Raw genomic sequence first — 12,374 nt, forward strand, 5'->3', positions numbered from 1 at the left:
TGGTTCACAAGAACACCCAGGTCTCTTTGCACTTCCCCTCCTCCCAATCTATTGCCATTCAGATAATAATCTGCCTTCCTGTTTTTGCCACCAAAGTGGATAACCTCACATTTATCCACATTACAGTGCATGTGCCATGTTTCTGCCCAATCACCCAACCTGTCCAAATCGTACTGGAGTTTCATGACATCCTCCTCACAGCATACCCTCCCACCCACCTTTGTGTCGTCTGCAAATTTGGAGATATTACATCCAATTCCCTCGTCCAGATCATTAATATATATTGTGAACAGCTGGGGTCCTAGGACCGATCCTTGCGGTACCCCACTAGTCACTGCCTGCCACTTGGAAAGCGATCCGTTTATTCCAACTCTTTGCTTTCTGTCCACCAACCAGTTCTCTATCCAAGTCAATACCTTGCCCCCAATCCCATGTGCCTTAATTTTGCACGCTAACCTCTTATGCGGGACCTTATCGAAAGCCTTCTGAAAGTCCAAATACACCACATCCACTGGTTCTCCCTTATCTATTTTACCAGTTACATCCTCAAAAAATTCCAGTAGATTAGTCAAGCATGACTTACCTTTTGTAAATCCATGTTGACTTTGTCCGATCCTGTCACTGCTTTCCAAGTGCTCTGCCATTACATCTTTTATAATGGACTCTAGCATTTTCCCCACTACCGATGTCAGGCTTACCGGTCTATAATTCCCCGCTTTTTCTCTGCCACCTTTTTTGAATAGTGGGGTAACATTAGCTACCCTCCAATCCATGGGTACTGTTCCAGAGTCTATCGAGTTCTGGAAGATGACCAGCAATGCATCTACTATTTCTAGGGCCACTTCCTTAAGTACCCTGGGATGTAGATTATCAGGCCCTGGGGATTTATCGGCCTTCAGTCCCATCAATTTTCCTAACACCATTTCCCTACAAATACTGATTTCTTTCAGTTCCACCTTTTCATCAGACCCTATGTTCCGCGGTATTTCTGGGAGGTTATTTGTGTCCTCCTTTGTGAAGACAGAACCAAAATATGTATTTAGTTGGTCTGCCATTTCTTTGTTCCCCATTATAAATTCCCCTGATTCTGACTGCAAGGGACCTACGCTTGACTTCACTAATCTTTTTCTCTTTACATATCTATAAAAGCTTTTACAGTCAGTTTTTATGTTCCCTGCAAACTTACTCTCATATTCTATTTTCCCTTAATTAATCCCTTTGTCCTCCTTTGCTGAATCCTAAACTGCTCCCAATCCTCAGGATTATTGCTTTTTCTGGCCAATTTGTATGTCCTCTCCTTGGATCTTATGCTATCCCTAATTGCCCTTGTTAGCCATGGTTGAGTCACCTTTTTTGTTTTATTTTTATGCCAAACTGGGATGAACAACTTCTGTAGTTCATCCATTCGGTCTTTGAATGTTTGCCATTGCCTATCCACCGTCAACCCTTTGAGTGCCATTCCCCAATCAATCCTACCCAACTCGCTCCTCAGACCATCGTAGTTTCCTTTATTTAAATTGAGGACCCTAGTTTCTGAGTCAACTACTTCATTCTCCATCCTAATGAAGAATTCAATCATATTATGATCGCTCTGACCCAAGGGGCCTCGTACAACAAGATTGCTAATTAATCCTTTCTCGTTACATAATACCCAGTCTAAAATGGCCTGATCTCTGGTTGGTTCCTCGACATATTGGTCCAGGAAACCATCCCGTAAACACTCCAGGAATTCCTCCTCCACAGTATTGTTACTAATTTGGTTGGCCCAATCTATATGTAGATTAATGTCACCCATGATGACTGTTGTGCCCTTATTGCACGCTTCTTTAATTTCCCTTTTAATGCCATCCCCAACCTCCGCCTTACTGTTTGGAGGTCTATATACCACTCCCACTAATGTTTTTTTCCCCTTAGTATTTCTCAATTCTACCCATACAGATTCCACATCATCAGAGCTAATATCCTTCATTACAATTGTATTAATCCCTTCTTTAACCAGTAATGCTACCCCACCTCCCTTTCCTTTTTGCCTATCTTTCCTGAATATCGAATACCCCTGATGTTGAGTTCCCAGTCTTGGACATCCGTAATCCCAACCAAATCATATTCGTTTACCTCAATTTGCGCAGCCAATTCATCCACCTTATTACAAATGCTCCTCGCATTAAGACACAAAGCCTTCAGGCTTGTTTTTTTAACGCTCTTAGACCTATTAGAATTATTATTTACTGTGGCCACGTTTGATTTAAACTGTTGATTTCTCTGACTGCCACTTTTGTTTTTCCTCCTTCCTATCTTTTGCTTTAATCCTTGTTTCCCTTTCCTCCGTCTCCCTGCTCAGGTTCCCAACCCCCTTCCATTTTAGTTTAAACCCTCCCCCACAGCACTAGCAAACACTCCTCCTAGGACATCGGTTCCAGCCCTGCCCAGGTGCAGACCGTCCGGTTTGAACTGGTCCCACCTCCCCCCGAACCAGTTCCAATGTCCCAGGAACTTGAATCCCTCCCCCTGGCACCATTCCTCTAGCCACGTATTCATCTGAAGTATCCTTCTATTTCTACTCTGACTAGCACGTGGCACTGGTAGCAATCCTGAGATTACTACCTTTGAGGTCCTGTTTTTTAATTTACCTCGTAACTCCCTATATTCCGCTTTTAGGACCTCATCCCACTTTTTACCTATATCGTTGGTGCCTATATGCACCACAACAACTGGCTGTTCACCCTCCCCTTCCAAGATGTTCTGCAGCCGCTCGGAGACATCCTTGACCCTTGCACCAGGGAGGCAACACACCATCCTGGAGTCTCGTTTGTGGCCGCAGGAGCTCCTATCTATTCCCCTTACAATTGAATCCCCTATTACTATAGCTCTACCACTCTTTTTCCTCCCATTCTGTGCAGAAGAGCCACCCCTGGTGCCAGGAAGTTGGCTGCTGCTGCCTTCCTCTGATAAGCCATCCCCCGCAACAGTACTCAAAATGGTATATCTGTTGGAGAGGGGGATGGCCACAGGGGACCCCTGCACTACCTACCTGCGCCTAGTACTCTGCCTGTTGGTCACCCGTTCCCTTTCTTCCTGTCCAACCTCTACCTGTGGTGTGTCCAACTCCCTAAATGTGCTATTCACGATGTCCCGAGCATCGTGAACGCTCCAGTATGCATCCAATCGCAGCTCCAGTGCCGCAATGCGGTCTGTCAGTAGCTGCACATGTAGTTGTCAGGGACACAGGAAGTGTCCCTGAGTTCCCACATTTCGCAGGAGGAGCAGAGTGCGAGTCAGCAGAGAGTGCTGTGAGTTTGGGTAAGTGTGAGAGTTCTTTAATTGTTATTTCTCTTTAAATCATTCTTGATAAGATTACTTAAGCAGTTTAAGTAAAGGGGAAAAGTTAATTATTTGGGATTCTGTTGGTTTAAGAAGAGTAAAACAATGTTACACTGCAGTAGGAGTAAATTGGCACAGCAGGCAGTGGAAACCAGTTTTCTAACCAATCAGCAGGGGTGACTCATTTGGCTGTAAACAAACAAACAAACAGTATAAAAAGACCAGTGCTAGTGCGAGCAAGCACTGAGTGTGAGTCATCAAAGAGTGCTGTGAGTTTGGGTAAGTGGGGTGTTAAGTGCTCTTTTCAAACTTTAACTCTGTGGGTTGTAGTTAATAAGGCCTTTCTGGTGCAGAGTGACTGTTGGTAAACCATTTAACTGGTGTAATTAGAGGGATTGATTTAATTTAAATCCAATTAATTAAAGGGGATACTAGCATCTAAAATCGGGCAGAGGGTGTCCATAAAATAGAATGGAACAGGTGATGTGTTACTGTTGCGAGATGTGGGAGCCGGTGGACCCCATTGAGGCTCACGGTGAATACGTCTGTGACAAGTGTCTGCTGCTACAGGAACTCCAGCTCTCTGTTGATGAGCTGGAGCCTGAGCTTCAGACACTGCGACACATCAGGGAGGGGGAGAAGTGCCTGGACTCTGTTTCAGGAGGTGGTCACACCTTTGAAGTTAATTAATTCAGATGTAGCCCATGGTCAGGGAGAGGACGGTGTGACTACGAGTGAGGCAGGTACGGGGATCCAGGAGGTAGTGTTGGAGGAGCCGCAGCCCTTGCTCTTGCCCAACAGGTTCGAGGGTCTTACTCCCTGTGGGGACAGGAGCAGGGACTGCAGGGAGGATGAGCAACCTGGCCACAGCACCGTGGAACGGGGGGCCATTCAAGAGGGGGGAGTAAATAGAAATGTTGTAGTGGTAGGGGATAGTATTATTAGGGGGATAGATAGAGTTCTCTGCAGCCGAGAGCGAGAGTCACAAAGGATGTGTTGCCTACCCGGTGCCAGGGTTACAGACATCTTCTCTGGGCTGGAAAGAAACTTGCAGTGGGAGGGGGCGGATCCAGTTGTCGTGGTCCATGTTGGTACAAACGACGTAGATAGGACTAGGAAGCCGGTTCTGTTAAAGGAGTATGAGCAGCTAGGGGTCAAATTAAAAAACAGAACCTCAAGGGTAATAATCTCTGGATTATTACCTGAGCCACGAGCGAATTTGGCTAGGACAAATAAAATTAGAGAGTTAAATGCGTGGCTCAAAGACTGGTGTGGGAGAAATGGGTTTTGCTTCCTGGGACACTGGCACCAGTACTGGGGCAGGAGGGAGCTGTTCCGTTGGGACGGGCTTCACTTGGCCAGTGCTGGGACTAGAGTCCTGGCGGATCATATAACTAGGGCTGTAGAGAGGGCTTTAAACTAACTAGTGGGGGGGAGGTTCCTAGAGAGCAAATAATACAAATGACAACAGAGAAGGTCATAGACTTAGGTAGCAGTGGGGAAATTAAAAACCAGAGCGTGTCAGGAAGGGGCAGAAGGTATGGAGTAAAAGGTAAAGTAATAAAAAGGGCAAAAGCAGGAACTAAGTGTCACAAAACATCTTTGAAAGTTCTCTATCTGAATGCACGTAGCATTTGTAACAAAATAGTCGAGTTAATGGCACAAATAACTACATATGGGTATGATCTTGTGGCCATTACAGAAACATGGCTGCAGGGTGACAATGCCTGGGAATTAAACATACCAGGTTATTTAACGATCAGGAAGGACAGGCAGGCAGGAAGGAAGGGGAGGTGGGGTGGCTATGTTAATAAAGGAAGGAATCACTGTAATACAGAGAAATGATATTGGGTCAAAAGATCAGGATAATGAAACAGTTTGGGTGGAGATAAGGACTAATAAGGGGAAAAAAACACTAGTGGGCGTAGTCTATAGGCCTCCGAACAGTTGCAACTCTGTTGGACGGAGTATCAATCCGGAAATAGTTGAGGCTTGTAATAAGGGAACATCTATAATTATGGGGGATTTTAACTATCATATTAATTGGACAAATCAAATTGGGCAGGGCTGCCTTGAGGATGAGTTCATTGAGTGTATTAGGGATGGGTTTCTTGAGCAGTATGTAACTGAACCGACCAGGGGGCAAGCAACCTTAGATCTGGTCCTGTGTAACGAGACAGGATTAATTAAAAATGTCCTAGTAAAGGATCCCCTTGGAATGAGTGACCATAACATGGTTGAATTCCATATTTAATTAGAGGGTGAGAAGGTTGGATCTCAAACAAGCGTACCAAGCTTGAATAAAGGAGACTATGAAGGTATGAGAGCAGAATTGAGTAGAGTGGATTGGGAAAATAGATTAAAGGGTAAGACGATACATGATCAGTGGTGTACATTTAAGGAGTTATTTTACAACTTCCAAAAAATATATATTCCACTGAGAAGAAAAGGGTGTAAAAGAAAAGACAGCCATCCGTGGCTAAGTAAAGAAATTAAGGATAGTATTCGACTAAAAACAAGGGCATATAAGGTAGCCAAATCTAGTGGGAGGATAGAGGATTGGGAAAACTTTAAAAGACAGCAAAAAATAACAAAAAGATTGATTAAGAAAGGGAAGATAGATTATGAAAGTAAATTAGCAAAAGATATAAAAACAGATAGTAAGAGTTTTTATAGTTATATAAAAAGAAAAAGGGTGGCTAAAGTAAATGTTGGTCCCTTAGACAGGATGAGACTGGGAAATTAATGGTGGGAAATATGGAGATGGCAAAAACACTGAATGAATATTTTGTATCAGCCTTTACAGTAGAGGACACTAAGAATATCCCAACACTGGACAAACAGCGGGCTATAGCGGGGGAGGAGCTAAACACGATCAAAATCACTAAGGAAGTGGTACTCGGTAAAATAATGGGACTCAAGGCGGATAAATCACCTGGACCTGATGGCATACATCCTAGGGTCTTGAGGGAAGTGGCGGTAGGGATTGTGGATGCATTGGTAATAATTTTCCAAAACTCCCTGGACTCAGCAAAGCTCCCGGCAGATTGGAAAACTGCTAATGTAACACCCTTATTTAAAAAGGGCAGTAGACAGAAGGCTGGAAACTATAGACCGGTTAGCCTAACATCTGTGGTAGGTAAAATTTTGGAGTCCATTATTAAGGAGACAGTAACAGGACATTTGGATAATCATAATTTAATAGGACAAAGTCAACATGGTTTTATGAAGGGGAAGTCATGTTTGACAAATTTGCTGGAGTTCTTTGAGGAAGTAACATATAGGGTGGATAAAGGGGAACCAGTGGACGTAGTGTATTTAGACTTCCAAAAGGCATTTGACAAGGTGCCACACAAGATTATTGCTTAAGATAAAAAATCACGGGATTGGGGGTAATATTCTGGCATGAATAAAGGATTGGCTATCTTAACAGAAGGCAGAGAGTTGGGATAAATGGTTCATTCTCAGACTGGCAATCAGTAACTAGTGGTGTTTCGCAGGGGTCAGTGCTGGGTCCCCAACTCTTTACAATCTATATTAACGATTTGGAGGAGGGGACCGAGTGTAACATATCAAAGTTTGCAGATGATACTAAGATGGGAGGGAAAGCACTGAGTGAGGAGGACATAAAAAACCTGCAAGGGGACATAGACAGGCTAAGTAAGTGGGCAGAGATTTGGCAGATGGAATACAATACTGCAAAGTGTGAGGTTATGCACTTTGGCAGGAAAAATCATAGAGCAAGTTATTATCTTAATGGCAAGAAACTGGAAAGTACTGAAGTACAAAGGGATCTGGGGGTCCTGGTGCATGAAACTCAAAAGGTTAGTATGCAGGTGCAGCAAGTGATTAAGAAGGCCAATGGAATGTTGGCTTTCATTGCTAGGGGGATAGAATATAAAAATAGGGAGGTATTGCTTCAGTTGTACAAGGTATTGGTGAGACCGCACCTGGAATACTGCATACAGTTTTGGTGTCCATACTTAAGAAAAGACATACTTGCTCTCGAGTCAGTACAAAGAAGGTTCACTTGGTTAATCCCGGGGTTGGACATATGAGGAGAGGTTGAGTAGATTGGGACTCTACTCATTGGAGTTCAGAAGAATGAGAGGCGATCTTATTGAAACATATAAGATTGTGAAGGGGTTGAAATGGGTGGATGCGGGGAGGATGTTCCCGATGATGGGTGAAACTAGAACTAGGGGGCATAGTCTTAGAATAAGGGGCTGCTCTTTCAAAACTGAGATGAGGAGGAACTACTTCACTCAGAGGGTGGTAGGTCCATGGAATATGCTGCCCCAAAAAGCTGTAGAAGCTACATCATTACATAAATTTAAAACAGAAATAGACAGTTTCCTAGAAGTAAAGGGAATTAAGGGTTACGGGGAGCGGGCAGGAATTTGGACATGAATCTAGGTTTGGATCGCACATGGCCCTGTGGGTAGCGGAGTGGGCCCAGGGGCCGTGTAGCCTGATCCTGCTCCTATTTCGTGTGTCTAATTCTGTTAGATTCAGGAGATGGTTCTGTGATAGTGGATTGGCGGTTAGGATCAGATCAGCCATGATCTTATTGAATGGCGGAGCAGGCTCGAGGGGCCGATTGGCCTACTCCTGCTCCTATTTCTTATGTTCTTATCACAGGGCCGGGCTGTCCTGCCGTGACTTACCCTTTAATTAATTGAGTTTAAATTAAATCAATCAATCCCACTAATTGCACTACAGTTAAATAGCTTACCAACAGTCCCCGCTACACCAGAGAGACCTTAGAAACTATAAACCAGAGTTAAAGTTTAAAAAAGAGAGAAATGCTTACCTGCTTCCTGCTGACGTCACACTTTGATTACTTTTTACCTCTGTCCCCTGCTGCTGAATTGGTGCTCCTCGCTGCCGGTTTTAAGCTCTGCCGCGCTCGAAGCTGCTCTCACCCAGGTCCAAGCTCTGTGGTCGGGCCTCGCTCCTCGCTGCCGGTTTTAAGCTCTGCCGCGCTCGAAGCTGCTCTCACCCAGGTCCAAGCTCTGTGGTCGGGCCTCGCTCCTCGCTGCCGGTTTTAAGCTCCGCCGCGCTCGAAGCTGCTCTCACCCAGGTCCAAGCTCTGTGGTCGGGCCTCGCTCCTCGCTGCCGGTTTTAAGCTCTGCCGCGCTCGATGCTGCTCTCACCCAGGTCCAAACTTCCTGAATGGTTTAAACATCCAGGGAAAACAAACTCAAGCTCAAAGTTCCTCAGCTTGAGGAACATTAGATGACATTTCTTCTCATAATGGATGTGGTGGGGTTCCAAGAAATGGTCACCCCACATAGAATCATAGAATGGTTACAGCAAAGAAGGAGGCCATTTGGCCCGTCAAGTCCATGCCGGCTCTCCGCAAGAGCACTTCAGCTAGTCCCACTCCCCCGCCCTTTCTCCGCAACCCTGTACATTTTTTTCCTTCAGGTACTTATCCAATTCCCTTTTGAAAGCCACGATTTAATCTGCCTCCACCACCCTGTCGGGCAGTGCATTCCAGATCATAATCACGAGCAGCGTAAAAAAGTTTTTCCTCATGTTGCCTTTGGTTCTTCTGCCAATCACCTTAAATCTGTGTCCTCTGGTTCTCGGATCTTCTGCCAATGGGAACAGTTTCTCTATCTACTCTATCTAGACCCCTCATGATTTTGAACACCTCTATCAAATCTCCTCTCAACGTTCTCTGCTCGAAGTTCCAAGTTTTGTGTCATCTGCAAATTTTGAAATTGTGCCCTGTACACCCAAGTCTAAGTCATTTAATATATATCAAGAAAAGCAGTGGACCTAGAACCGACCCTTGGGGCACCCCACTGTGTACCTTCCTCCAGTTCGATAAACAACCATTCATCACTACTCTCTGTTTCCTGTCAATGTCGTATCTATGCTGCCACTGTCCCTTTTATTCCAGGGGCTTCAACTTTGCTGGCAAGTCTATTATGTGGCACTTTTCAAATGCCTTTTGGAAGTCCATGTACACCACATCAAAGAAAGAAAGATTTGCATTTATATAGCGCCTTTCACAAACACCAGACATCTCAAAGCACTTTACAGACAATGAATTACTTCTGAAGTGTTGTAATGTGGAAAATGCGGCAGCCAATTTGCGCACAGCAAGCTCCTGCAAATAGCAATGTGCTAATGACCAGATAATCTGTTTTTGTTATATTGGTTGAGGGATAAATATTGGCCAGGACACCGGGCATAACTCCCCTGCTCTTCTTCGAAATAGTGCCATGGGATCTTTTACGTCCAACTGAGAGGGCAGACGGGGCCTCAGTTTAACATCACAGCTGAAAGACAGCACCTCCAACAGAGCGACCGCGTTGCCCTCATCAACCCTCTCTGTTACCTCGTCAAAAAACTCAATCAAGTTAGTTAAACATAATTTACCTTTAACAAATCCGTGCTGGCTTTCCTTGTCCAAGTGACTGTTAATTTTGTCCCGGATTATCGTTTCTGAAAGCTTCCCCACTACCGAGGTTAAACTGACTGGCCTGTAGTTGCTGGGTTTATCCTTGCACCCTTTTTTGAACAAGGGTGTAACATTTGCAATTTTCCTGTCCTCTGGCACCACCCCCTTATCCAAGGAGGATTGGAAGATTATGGCTAGTACTTCTGCAATTTCCACCTTTACTTCCCTCAGCATCCTAGGATCCATCCCATCCAGTTCTGGTGACTTCCCTACTTTAAGTACAGACAGCCTTTCTAGTAGCTCCTCTTTATCAATTTTTATCCCATCCAGTACCTCAAGTACTGTTTAAAAATAAGGAGTCGCCCATTTAAGACAGAGATGAGGAAAAAAAAATTCTCACAGAGGGTGATGAGTCTTTGGAACTCTCTTCCTCTGAGGGCGGTGGAAGCCGAGTCTATGAATATTTTTAAGGCAGAGGTAGATAGATTTTGATAAGCAAGGGGGTGAAAGGTTATTGGGGGTAGGCGGGAACGTGGAGTCATCAGATCAGCCATGATCGCATTGAATGGCGGAGCAGGCTCGAGGGGCAAAGTGGCCTACTCCTGCTCCTAATTCGTATGTTCGTATGTACCTCCTCTTTCACTGACTATGGCAGCATCTTCTTCCTTGGTCAAGACAGATCCCCTCCACCTCCATGCATAGGTCTCCAGTTTGTTCCCTAATCAGCCCCACCCCGCCTCTTACTACCCCTCGGGGTCCCTTGCAGTCAAAATCTGGGGAATTTATAATGGGGAACAAATACATGGCAGACCAATTAAATACATACTTTGGCTCTGTCTTCACAAAGGAGGACACAAATAAACTCCCAGAGATGTCGGGGAACAGAGGGTCTAATGAGAGGGAGGAACTGAATGAAATCAGTATTTGGAGGGAAATGGTGTTAGGGAAATTGATGGGATTGAAGGCCGATAAATCCCCAGGGCCTAATCATCTACATCCTAGGGTACTTAAGGAAGTGGCCCTAGAAATAGTAGATGCATTGCTGGTCATCTTCCAAAATTCGATAGACTCTGGAACAGTTCCCATGGATTTGAAGGTAGCTAATGTAACCCCACTATTTAAAAAAGGTGGTAGAGAAAAAACAAGGAATTATAGACCGGTAAGCCTGACATTGGTAGTGGGGAAAATGTTAGAGTCCATTATAAAAGATGTAATAGCAGAGCACTTGGAAAACGGTGACAGGATCGGACAAAGTCAACATGGATTTACAAAAGGTAAATCATGCTTGACTAATCGACTGGAATTTTTTAAGGATGTAACTGGTAGAATAGATAAGGGAGAACCAGTGGATGTGGTGTATTTGGACTTTCAGAAGGCTTTCGATAAGGTCCCGCATAAGAGACTAGCGTGCAAAGTTAAAGCAGATGGGATTGGGGGCAAGGTACTGACTTGGATAGAAAACTGGTTGGCAGACTGGAAGCAAAGAGTTGGAATAAACAGGTCTTTTTCCAAGTGGCAGGCAGTGACTAGTGGGGTACCGCAGGGATCGGTGCAAGGCCCCAGTTATTCACAATATATATTAATGATCTAGACGAGGGAACTAGATGTAATATCTCCAAGTTTGCAGACGACAAAAAGCTGGGTGGGCGCGTGTGCTGTGAGGAGGATGCAGAGAAACTCCAGTATGATTTGGACAGGTTGGGCGATTGGACAGATGCATGGCAGATGTAGTATAATGTGGATAAATGCGAGGTTATCCACTTTGGTGGCAAAAACAGGAAGGCAGATTATTATCTGAACGGCAATAGATTGGGAAAAGGGGAAGTGCAACGAGACCTGGGTGCCCTTGTGCACCAGTCGCTGAAGGTAAGCATGCAGGTGCAGCAGGCGGTTAAGAAGGCAAATGGTATGCTGGCCTTCATAGCGAGAGGATTCGAGTACAGGAGCAAGGATGTCTTGCTGCAGTTGTACAGGGCCTTGGTGAGACCACACCTTGAGTATTGTGTGCAGTTTTGGTCGCCTTATCTGAGGAAGGATGTTCTTGCCATGGAGGGAGTGCAGCGAAGATTCACCAGACTGATACCTGGGATGGCAGGAATGACATATGAAGAGAGATTGGGTCAATTAGGCTTATATTCGCTAGAGTTTAGAACAATGAGAGGGGATCTCATTGAAACTTATAAAATTCTAACAGGACTAGACAGACGAGATGCAGGAAGGCTGTTCCCGATGGCGGGGGAGTCCAGAACCAGGGATCACAGTCTAAGGATAAGGGGCAAGCCATTTAGGACTAAGATGAGGAGGAATAATCTTCACCCAGAGAGTGGTGAACCTGTGGAATTCTTTACCACAGAAGAGAGTTGAGGCCAATTCATTAAATATATTCAAGAAGGAGTTGGATATATTACTTAAGGCTAAGGGGATCAAGGGATATGGGGAGAAAGCAGGGACAGGGTACTGAATTTGGATGATCAGCCATGATCACATTGAATGACGGAGCAAGATCGAGAGGCCTAATGGCCTACTCCTGCTCCTATCTTCTACCCGTTTACTATTTGTATGCCTACAGAAGACTTTTTGATTCCTTTTTATGTTAGCTGCCAATCTATTCTCATACTCTCCCTTTGCCCTTCATGTT

The 12,374-nt window shown here is 44.8% G+C and overlaps 1 protein-coding gene across 2 annotated transcripts in view; it reads left to right on the top strand.

Moving 5' to 3' along the window:
* The window catches only part of coasy (CoA synthase), a 236,625-nt gene that overhangs the window by 51,371 nt on the left and 172,880 nt on the right, over positions 1-12,374 (top strand). The gene's annotated exons all lie outside the window — the stretch shown is intronic.

The sequence above is a fragment of the Somniosus microcephalus genome, chromosome 24 (genome assembly GCF_052327205.1).
Source record: "Somniosus microcephalus isolate GS21.2 chromosome 24, FLI_Smic_1.0, whole genome shotgun sequence".
Lineage (NCBI taxonomy): Eukaryota > Metazoa > Chordata > Chondrichthyes > Squaliformes > Somniosidae > Somniosus > Somniosus microcephalus.